We start from the raw sequence: 10,000 nt of genomic DNA, 5'->3' as shown, positions 1-10,000 counted from the left end.
TGTGTGTCTCAGTGTGTGTGTGTGTGTGTGTGTGTGTGTGTGTGTGTGTGTCTGTGTCTGTGTGTGTCTCAGTGTGTGTGTGTGTCTCAGTGTGTGTGTGTGTGTCTCAGTGTGTGTGTGTGTGTCTCAGTGTGTGTGTGTGTGTCTGTGTGTGTCTCAGTGTGTGTCTCAGTGTGTGTGTGTGTCTCAGTGTGTGTGTGTGTCTCAGTGTGTGTGTGTGTCTCAGTGTGTGTCTCAGTGTGTCTCAGTGTGTGTCTCAGTGTGTGTGTGTGTGTCTGTGTGTGTCTCAGTGTGTGTGTGTGTCTCAGTGTGTGTGTGTGTGTGTGTACCCCAGGTCCTCGACGCTCAGTGGGGGTCCAGAGCCCAGCGGGTTCCTCAGCATCAGGTCTTGCAGTCTGGTGTTCTTCTCGTCTTCAGAGAGACTCTTACTGGACAGGATCTGCCTCCGCTTCACCGCCAGCTCCTTGACCTCCTTCAGGAAGCCGGCTCTGTGGGGGGGCGTGTCCTCATCGTTAGCTTTTCTGTGTGTGTGTGTGTGTGTGTGTGTGTGTGTGAGTGTGAGTGTGTGTGTGTGTGTGTGAGTGTGTGTGTGAGAGAGTGTGATGCTGCAGCCAGCAAACATTTACCAACTGACCCAGAAACATGTTTATGATTCACAAAGAGGATCCACTGAGAAGAACCAGATCACTGATGGACACAATCTACCTGTCTGTCTACCTGTCTGTCTCTCCACCTGTCTGTCTACCTGTCTGTCTCTACCTGTCTGTCTACCTGTCTGTCTACCTGTCTGTCTGTCTACCTGTCTGTCTACCTGTCTGTCTCTACCTGTCTGTCTACCTGTCTGTCTACCTGTCTGTCTACCTGTCTGTCTCTCCACCTGTCTGTCTCTCCACCTGTCTGTCTACCTGTCTGTCTCTACCTGTCTGTCTACCTGTCTATCTACCTGTCTGTCTGTCTACCTGTCTGTCTCTACCTGTCTGTCTACCTGTCTGTCTACCTGTCTGTCTACCTGTCTGTCTACCTGTCTGTCTCTACCTGTCTGTCTACCTGTCTGTCTCTACCTGTCTGTCTACCTGTCTGTCTACCTGTCTGTCTACCTGTCTGTCTCTACCTGTCTGTCTCTACCTGTCTGTCTACCTGTCTCTCTCTCTACCTGTCTGTCTACCTGTCTCTCTCTCTACCTGTCTGTCTCTACCTGTCTGTCTACCTGTCTGTCTCTCTGTCTACCTGTCTGTCTCTCTACCTGTCTGTCTGTCTACCTGTGTCTCTACCTGTCTGTCTCTCCACCTGTCTGTCTCTCTACCTGTCTGTCTACCTGTCTGTCTCTACCTGTCTCTCTACCTGTCTGTCTCTACCTGTCTGTCTACCTGTCTGTCTCTCCACCTGTCTGTCTCTACCTGTCAGTCTACCTGTCTGTCTCTACCTGTCAGTCTACCTGTCTGTCTACCTGTCTGTCTCTCCACCTGTCTGTCTCTCTACCTGTCTCTCTACCTGTCTGTCTACCTGTCTGTCTCTCCACCTGTCTGTCTACCTGTCTGTCTACCTGTCTGTCTCTCCACCTGTCTGTCTCTCCACCTGTCTCTCTACCTGTCTGTCTCTACCTGTCTGTCTACCTGTCTGTCTGTCTACCTGTCTCTCTCTCCACCTGTCTGTCTCTACCTGTTGGTCTACCTGTCTGTCTACCTGTCTGTCTCTCTATCTACCTCTCTGTCTCTCTACCTGTCTGTCTGTCTACCTGTGTCTCTACCTGTCTGTCTCTCCACCTGTCTGTCTCTACCTGTCAGTCTCTACCTGTCTGCCTACCTGTCTGTCTCTCCACCTGTCTGTCTCTCCACCTGTCTCTCTACCTGTCTGTCTCTACCTGTCTGTCTACCTGTCTGTCTGTCTACCTGTCTCTCTCTCCACCTGTCTGTCTCTACCTGTTGGTCTACCTGTCTGTCTACCTGTCTGTCTCTCTATCTACCTCTCTGTCTCTCTACCTGTCTGTCTGTCTACCTGTGTCTCTACCTGTCTGTCTCTCCACCTGTCTGTCTCTACCTGTCAGTCTCTACCTGTCTGCCTACCTGTCTGTCTCTCCACCTGTCTCTCTCTCCTACCTGTGTGGGTTGACCAGCTGGAAGTCGTCCCAGGTGAGGATGCCGTGGTACCAGGCGGGGGGTTTGGGTTTCGGGGGGTCCAGGATGAACTCGGACTTGGAGTCCTCGTCGAAGCCGCCCGAGGAGTCGGGGTCCCGGTCCCGGTCCCGGTCCTCGGTGGAGGCCTCGGGGGGCGGGGGGAAGGGGCGGGGCCTGTCGGGGTCGTGGCCCTGGGGCGAGGCGCGGGGCGGGTACAGCAGCTTGCTCATGTTGGACTTGATGTCTCCCATGCACAGCAGCTTGAAGAAGGGGCGGGACACCGGCAGGTCGACCAATCGGCTGTCCTGGACGCACTTGGCCAGGAAGACGCCCAGGAACAGGAAGAGCTGAGTGACACGCTGAAGCTCCTCGCTGTCCTGAGGGAACGGGGCGGGGAACAGACCACAGGACCTCTGCACGTAGAAACCAGGAGGCTTCAGACCCCCACCCAGGTCCACCTGCACACAGAGAGAGAGAGAGACAGAAAGACAGAGAGAGAGAGACAGAGAGAGAGACACAGAGACAGAGAGAGACACAGAGAGAGAGAGACAGAGAGACACACAGAGAGAGAGAGAGAGAGAGAGAGAGAGAGAGAGAGAGAGAGAGAGAGAGACACAGAGAGAGACAGAGACAGAGAGAGACACAGAGAGAGAGACACAGAGAGACAGAGAGAGACACAGAGAGACAGAGAGAGACACAGAGAGAGAGAGAGACAGAGAGAGAGAGACAGAGAGACACACAGGAATATCAGTACAGCTTCATGCTGCTTTATATTCACTGATGAAAACTTTCAGAATGGAGCATGGTGACAAGTGTGTGTGTGTGTGTGTGTGTGTGTTACAGTGTGTGTGAGTGTGTGTGTGTGTGTGTGTGTGTTACAGTGTGTGTGTGTGTGTGTGTGTGTTACAGTGTGTGTGTGTGTGTGTGTGTTACAGTGTGTGTGTGTGTGTTACAGTGTGTGCGTGTGTGTGTGTGTGACCTGTCTGGACTCGTCGTCGGGGAAGTCATCATCACAGAGCCAGATCCCCAGTGAAGTTCTCTGAAACTCTGCTGCTACCAGAGCGTAAAACTCCAGAGTGGGACCCAGACCCGTCCCCTCCTCACCCTGGAACTCCACCTGACACACACACACACACACAGAGAGAGAGACACACACACACACACACACACACACACACACACACAGACACACACACACACACACACACAGATACACACACACACACATTACAGAGTTATAGGGTGAGAAAGCAGCAGTGATGTTCCTCATTTAAACAAAAGAAAAGAAGAAGAAAGTTTCACAGCTTCACTATACAAACATTTCATTTACAAAACATTTTTTATTTTTGTCACTGTTTTATTTAAATGAGTCTGACTGTTTCTGCCAGAACAGAAAAAAACAGAAGAAGAAGAAACATCCAGACTGGATCTGATCTGATCTGAGTCTCTCAGACTCCGAGTCTTGTCGAGGCTCACTGGAGGACTTCGTGAGTCCTTTATGCAGACTGTCAGCAAGTCCGCATTTCTGTAGACTTTGCTTGAGGGAATTACCCACAGTTCATAGCGTTTGTGACGTTAATATTTATGAACGTGGAAAATATCAGCCGATGCACCCGATACAAAAGAAAAAAACAATAATTAAGGAAAAAAATCACAAAAAATAATTAACAAGAACTTAGAGAGAAACAGACATGAAAGCATCAAACTACATGCAAGACAGTTACAAGAGAAAAGACAAACAGAACAAACAGAACAAACAGAACAAACAGAACAAACAGAACAAACAGAATAAACAGAACAAACAGAATAAACAGAACAAACAGAACAAACAGAACAAACAGAACAAACAGAATAAAAAGCTCATTTGAGAAAAAAGAAAGTTAAGTTTTCCTAAATGTTTCAGAAGGATGTTAGAAGCTGCTAATATCAGCAGCATGTCATATAGCCTTTATGTCTTATTTGTGCTCATTAAGCTTTATTAAAAGTACCTTTTGTTTACAATGTACCTCCTACTGTTTCTTTTTTTTTTTAACATATTTTACATATTATAATGATGTAGTGCAGGTTAACCTCTAGTAGAATGAAGAGTATTTTCTACATCCATTAGCACAGTATAAACTTTGCAATGTTACAAATCATATATCTATGGCTATTTAACATTATTCATCAACATTTTCTTCATTGTAGCTCAGGGCTGGGCGGTATGTCCATATATTTTCAAACAAGATATAAGATGAGACAATACAGTTTATATCGCTGTAGTTTGATGTTGCGTTAAAATACATAACCCGTTTCTTCCCGTTTCTTCCCGTTTCTTCCGTAAAGCATGTTTGCATCTCTCCTCTCTCTCCACCCCGCCCCGCCCCCCCTCTCCACCCCGCCCCGCCCCCCCTCTCCACCCGGCCCCGCCCCCCCTCTCCACCCGGCCCCGCCCCCCCTCTCCACCCCGCCCCCCCCCCCCCCCTCTCCACCCGGCCACTCGCTCACAAGTTCTCCTGCAACACGGAGGGAGACGCGGTGCCGGTCCACGCTCCCGAAGACCCGGTTTCTAAAACCAAAAACCACGGTTCAATTATTCGGAGACGGTTCGGATTCAGACTATCGGACGAGCGGCGGGACGTCCCATAAACCTCAGGATGAAGAGCGCGTGAAACTCCGGCCGCGAAGCCTCCGCCGCCTTCCGCCCCGAAACAAAACACGCCGCGAGCTTCGTTTACCCGTGGCCCGCCTTATGAAAAGAAATATATATATATATAATATAACTAAGGCGGCGGCCTAAAGACACGGTCCCTGTTGCAACAGTGGAACAAGAAGGCTTTAAAGGCCGCTACAAGCCACTGACCCAGGACAGTCGCCCAGTCGCAACTACTGCGAGAGAAGCACTGCCAGAAACCACACCGGGTCAGACAGAACCCCCCCGACCGGCTCGCAGAAGTGACTCATTTTGCGCGGAGACCGATATGTAGAGGAAGGACACGCGAGCCATTATGAGTTTGACAGAACATGTCATTGAAGACTGGGAGATGAAAACCGCGTGTCTCCAGACCAGCTATTTTCCCCAAGATCACACCGGGGAGCGCGTAGCCGAAGCCCCGCGGGACGCCCTACGGACCGGGAGCTCGACGAAAAGGGACCGGGTAAGGTAAGGACCGGGTAAAGGGACCGGGTAAGGTAAGGACCGGGTAAAGGGACCGGGTAAGGTAAGGACTGGGTAAAGGGACCGGGTAAGGTAAGGACCGGGTAAAGGGACCGGGTAAGGTAAGGACTGGGTAAAGGGACCGGGTAAGGTAAGGACCGGGTAAAGGGACCGGGTAAGGTAAGGACCGGGTAAAGGGAGCGGTCGCTATAACGACCGACAACGGAGGCGCCGCGGTCAAAGCGGAGCGGAGGAAGCGGCGCTTCGGCCCCCGACTGCGTCTGGCTGTCGGTGAGCGCGATGTTTGAGGAATCGATTTGGAAAAAAAACAGACGCCAGGCCTGTCGTGCTCAGCAGTAAGAACCACTTACAGTACTACGCATAATGACCATAAAAAATCTATTTGAAATGATGGAAGCGTCAGTAACACGAGTTATTTCCATAAACTCGAACGCGTTCAAGTGCAGCAGTTTGAGAATTCACGAATCTAAATATACATACAACTGTTTTCACACATTTGACTGCTGATTTTACCAAAATAGTTGAACTGAATATTTTCTCAGTCGACTCACAGGTGCAGCGACGTCTAAACGTGTTTCAGGTCAAGTTTGTTTCAGTCGTCCACATTCAGTGAACGACTGAACAGAATGTTTCTAACACACTAATAACATAAATACAAATAAACAGTGCAGTGTAGCCATGATTGACAGAATAAAATAGATAATGTATAAATATAAATATATATATATATAAATATAAATAATGCAGTGCCACTGTAATTATAAAAACTATAAGAATATAAATAATAAAAATAATGCCTAACCAGTGACCTCAGTGGTAATTATACATAGTATAAATAGTAGTAGTTTAATCATGCACATCCCTATGAAACACAGGTGATCTGCCTCTTTAAATAAAAAAAATAAAATAAAATGAAAAAGATTTTAAAGATATTTTTCAGTTTTGTATTACAGGACGTGTCATGGAAGACGACATCACCCGGGCCATTCCTCATGTCAGCAGCTTCTCCTACAGCTGGAAAACAAGAAGAGAGCTGAAGTCCAGATTCAGCAGAGTCTGCCACACGCTGGGGGTCGAGGCAGCAAACCGTCAACAGAGTCCTGGAGCAGGAGGGAGCGCTCTCAAAAGGTCCAGGCATCTTGTCCCTACACGGCAGGACATAGAGGTCCCGGAGGCGGTCCGGAAGGCTCCGACTTCACCGACGCTCTGTCAGGTGAGGAGTCTGTCACCCTCTCGTACGTCCGACCCGCGCTACACCTTTTAGACACGAGTCTCCCGGCACACGAAGAGGGACCCGGCCGGCGGATTACCTCGATGACAAGCGTGCCGACCCAGCCACCGGTGACCCGTCGGACACGGCCTCCCCGGGGGATCCGCGGTTCAGGGCCGAATACGTCCCGAGTGAAAAGATCGATGCGCTGAAACGCAAAGCTGTCTTGGATGTGGAGTCTCTGCCGGCTGATCGGGGCAGCTGTGCCTGACCCAGCTGCTGGCCTGACCCAGCTGTGCCTGACCCAGCTGTGCCTGACCCAGCTGGGCCTGACCCAGCTGCTGGCCTGACCCAGCTGTGCCTGACCCAGCTGTGCCTGACCCAGCTGTGCCTGACCCAGCTGTGCCTGACCCAGCTGGGCCTGACCCAGCTGCTGGCCTGACCCAGCTGTGCCTGACCCAGCTGTGCCTGACCCAGCTGTGCCTGACCCAGCTGGGCCTGACCCAGCTACTGGCCTGACCCAGCTGTGCCTGACCCAGCTGGGCCTGAGCCAGCAGACCCAGAAGCAGCAGTGCCACCAGCTAAGAAGAAGTCGTCACTGGCGAGCTTCTTCAAGCAGAGCAGAGCCACCAGCCCGCACTGACAGAGGGAGGCAACTGGAAATGAACTTTCAGGCTACAGACAGTCAGTTGGTGCAGAGAGTGAGACAGATCCTCTCAAATGGTGGAAGGTGAATGAAATTGCCTTTCCTGCGCCGAGCCACCTGGCAGAAAGATACCTTTGCGTAGGCCACCGGTTCCCCTTCTGAGAGGGTTTCCAGCTGTAGTGGGACCCTGGAACCTGCCACAGGGTCCTGAAGCCTGATGCTGCTGGTTTTCCTGCCACCAGACCTGTGAGCAGGCGCAGGCTGCCAGGAAATATCTGTTGGCCGGTTCTGCTTTTATTTTTGTTGTTTACATTTTTATTGTTATTTGCACAGCTGTATATTTTATTAAGCAGGAGAGGTAAACCTGTACCCTTTTTATTTAATATTGGCTATTTATTTTATATAATTTTTCATTTACATTGATATCGTTGATATATTGTGCAGCTGTATATTTTAAAACAGGGAAGGAAACCCCGTCTTTGCATTTTATTTTGATCACAGTCTTGTTTTAATAAAAGTGTTTGTGACATCTGACATGTGGCTTTACTTCTGAACCTTTAGCTCACTGTGTAGAAAACACAGAGAGATATAACAGAGAGATATATACAGAGAGATATATACAGAGAGATATATACAGAGAGATATATACAGAGATATAGCAGTGTGTCGCCATTCAGCCTGTGTGTGTGTGTGTGTGTGTGTGTGTGTCTCTGTGTGTGTGTGTGTGTGTGTGTGTGTGTGTGTGTGTGTCTCTGTGTGTGTGTGTGTGTCTCTGTGTGTGTGTGTGTGTGTGTGTGTGTCTCTGTGTGTGTGTGTGTGTGTGTGTGTCTCTGTGTGTGTGTGTGTGTGTGTGTGTGTGTCTCTGTGTGTGTGTGTGTGTGTGTGTGTGTGTGTGTGTGTGTGGTGTGTGTGTGTGTGTGTGTGTGTCTCACCTCCAGCACAGACTTGCGGTCTGCGTGGACCTGCATGACGCTCTCGGCCCAGTCCATCATGGCGTCTCCTCGGGGAACCTTGACCCGCTCGTGTTTCAGTCGCCCGACTCTGAACTCGGCCGGGTCGTCCCGCCGCACCGTGGCGACCGGCCGGGAGCGCTCCATCGTGGCCTCCCGCCGGTTCTGCAGCCACACGATCGCTCTGAGGGGGGAGGGGTCAGAGGTCAGAGAGGGGAGGGGTCAAAGAGGGGAGGGGTTAGAGGGCAGAGAGGGGAGGGGTTAGAGAGGGGAGGGGTTAGAGGGCAGAGAGGGGTCCGAGAGGGGAGGGGTCAGAGGGCAGAGAGGGAGGGGTTAGAGAGGGGAGGGGTTAGAGGTCAGAGAGGGGAGGGGTCAGAGGGCAGAGAGGGGAGGGGTCAGAGGTCAGAGAGGGGAGGGGTCAGAGGTCAGAGAGGGGTCCGAGAGGGGAGGGGTCAGAGGGCAGAGAGGGGAGGGGTTAGAGAGGGGAGGGGTTAGAGGTCAGAGAGGGGAGGGGTCAGAGGGCAGAGAGGGAGGGGTCAGAGGTCAGAGAGGGGAGGGGTCAGAGGGCAGAGAGGGGAGGGGTCAGAGGTTACAGAAGGGAGGGGTTAGAGGTCAGGGAAGGCCTGCTAGCTACCTGTCTGTCTCACCTGGAGGCTCCGAAGGCGGTGCAGGTGAAGTACAGCTGTCTACCTGTCTGTCTACCTGTCTGTCTACCTGTCTGTCTACCTGTCTGTCTCACCTGGAGGCTCCGAAGGCGGTGCAGGTGAAGTACAGCTGTCTACCTGTCTGTCTACCTGTCTGTCTACCTGTCTGTCTACCTGTCTGTCTCACCTGGAGGCTCCGAAGGCGGTGCAGGTGAAGTACAGCTGTCTACCTGTCTGTCTACCTGTCTGTCTACCTGTCTGTCTACCTGTCTGTCTACCTGTCTGTCTCACCTGGAGGCTCCGAAGGCGGTGCAGGTGAAGTACAGCTGTCTACCTGTCTGTCTTACCTGTCTGTCTACCTGTCTGTCTCACCTGGAGGCTCCGAAGGCGGTGCAGGTGAAGTACGTCTGTCTACCTGTCTGTCTACCTGTCTGTCTCACCTGGAGGCTCCGAAGGCGGTTGCAGGTGAAGTACAGCTGTCTACCTGTCTGTCTACCTGTCTGTCTCACCTGGAGGCTCCGAAGGCGGTGCAGGTGAAGTACAGCTGTCTACCTGTCTGTCTACCTGTCTGTCTCACCTGGAGGCTCCGAAGGCGGTGCAGGTGAAGTACAGCTGTCTACCTGTCTGTCTACCTGTCTGTCTACCTGTCTGTCTACCTGTCTGTCTCACCTGGAGGCTCTGAAGGCGGTGCAGTTGAAGTACAGCTCTCTACCTGTCTGTCTACCTGTCTGTCTACCTGTCTGTCTCCACCTGGAGGCTCCGAAGGCGGTGCAGGTGAAGTACAGCTGTCTACCTGTCTGTCTACCTGTCTGTCTCACCTGGAGGCTCCGAAGGGCGGTGCAGGGTGAAGTACAGCTGTCTACCTGTCTGTCTACCTGTCTGTCTACCTGTCTGTCTCACCTGGAGGCTCCGAAGGCGGTGCAGTGAAGTACAGCTGTCTACCTGTCTGTCTACCTGTCTGTCTACCTGTCTGTCTCACCTGGAGGCTCCGAAGGCGGTGCAGGTGAAGTACAGCTGTCTACCTGTCTGTCTACCTGTCTGTCTACCTGTCTGTCTCACCTGGAGGCTCCGAAGGCGGTGCAGGTGAAGTACAGCTGTCTGGTCTCAAAGGGGATCAGGAAAGGACACTTGGAGGTCAGCTGCTCACACCAGTCAGGCAGAGCTCCACTGGCCAGAGCCAGAGGCTCCTGAGAGAGAGACAGACAGGTCAGGACAGACAGACAGGTCAGTATACAGAGCCAGAGAGACAGACAGGTCAGTACACATACAGACAGGTCAG

At 51.7% G+C, this 10,000-nt stretch overlaps 1 pseudogene; it reads right to left on the bottom strand.

Moving 5' to 3' along the window:
• The window catches only part of LOC139640383 (E3 ubiquitin-protein ligase HECTD1-like), a 27,681-nt pseudogene that overhangs the window by 8,919 nt on the left and 8,762 nt on the right, over nt 1–10,000 (bottom strand).

The sequence above is a fragment of the Centroberyx affinis genome, unplaced genomic scaffold (genome assembly GCF_046629955.1).
Source record: "Centroberyx affinis isolate AG114_WGS23_722 - 3 ecotype Tasmania unplaced genomic scaffold, CSIRO-AGI_Caff_v1 ptg009268l_1, whole genome shotgun sequence".
Classification (NCBI taxonomy): domain Eukaryota; kingdom Metazoa; phylum Chordata; class Actinopteri; order Beryciformes; family Berycidae; genus Centroberyx; species Centroberyx affinis.
Note: the sequence above shows the minus strand (reverse complement) of the source record. Positions and strands in the feature narration are given on the sequence as shown.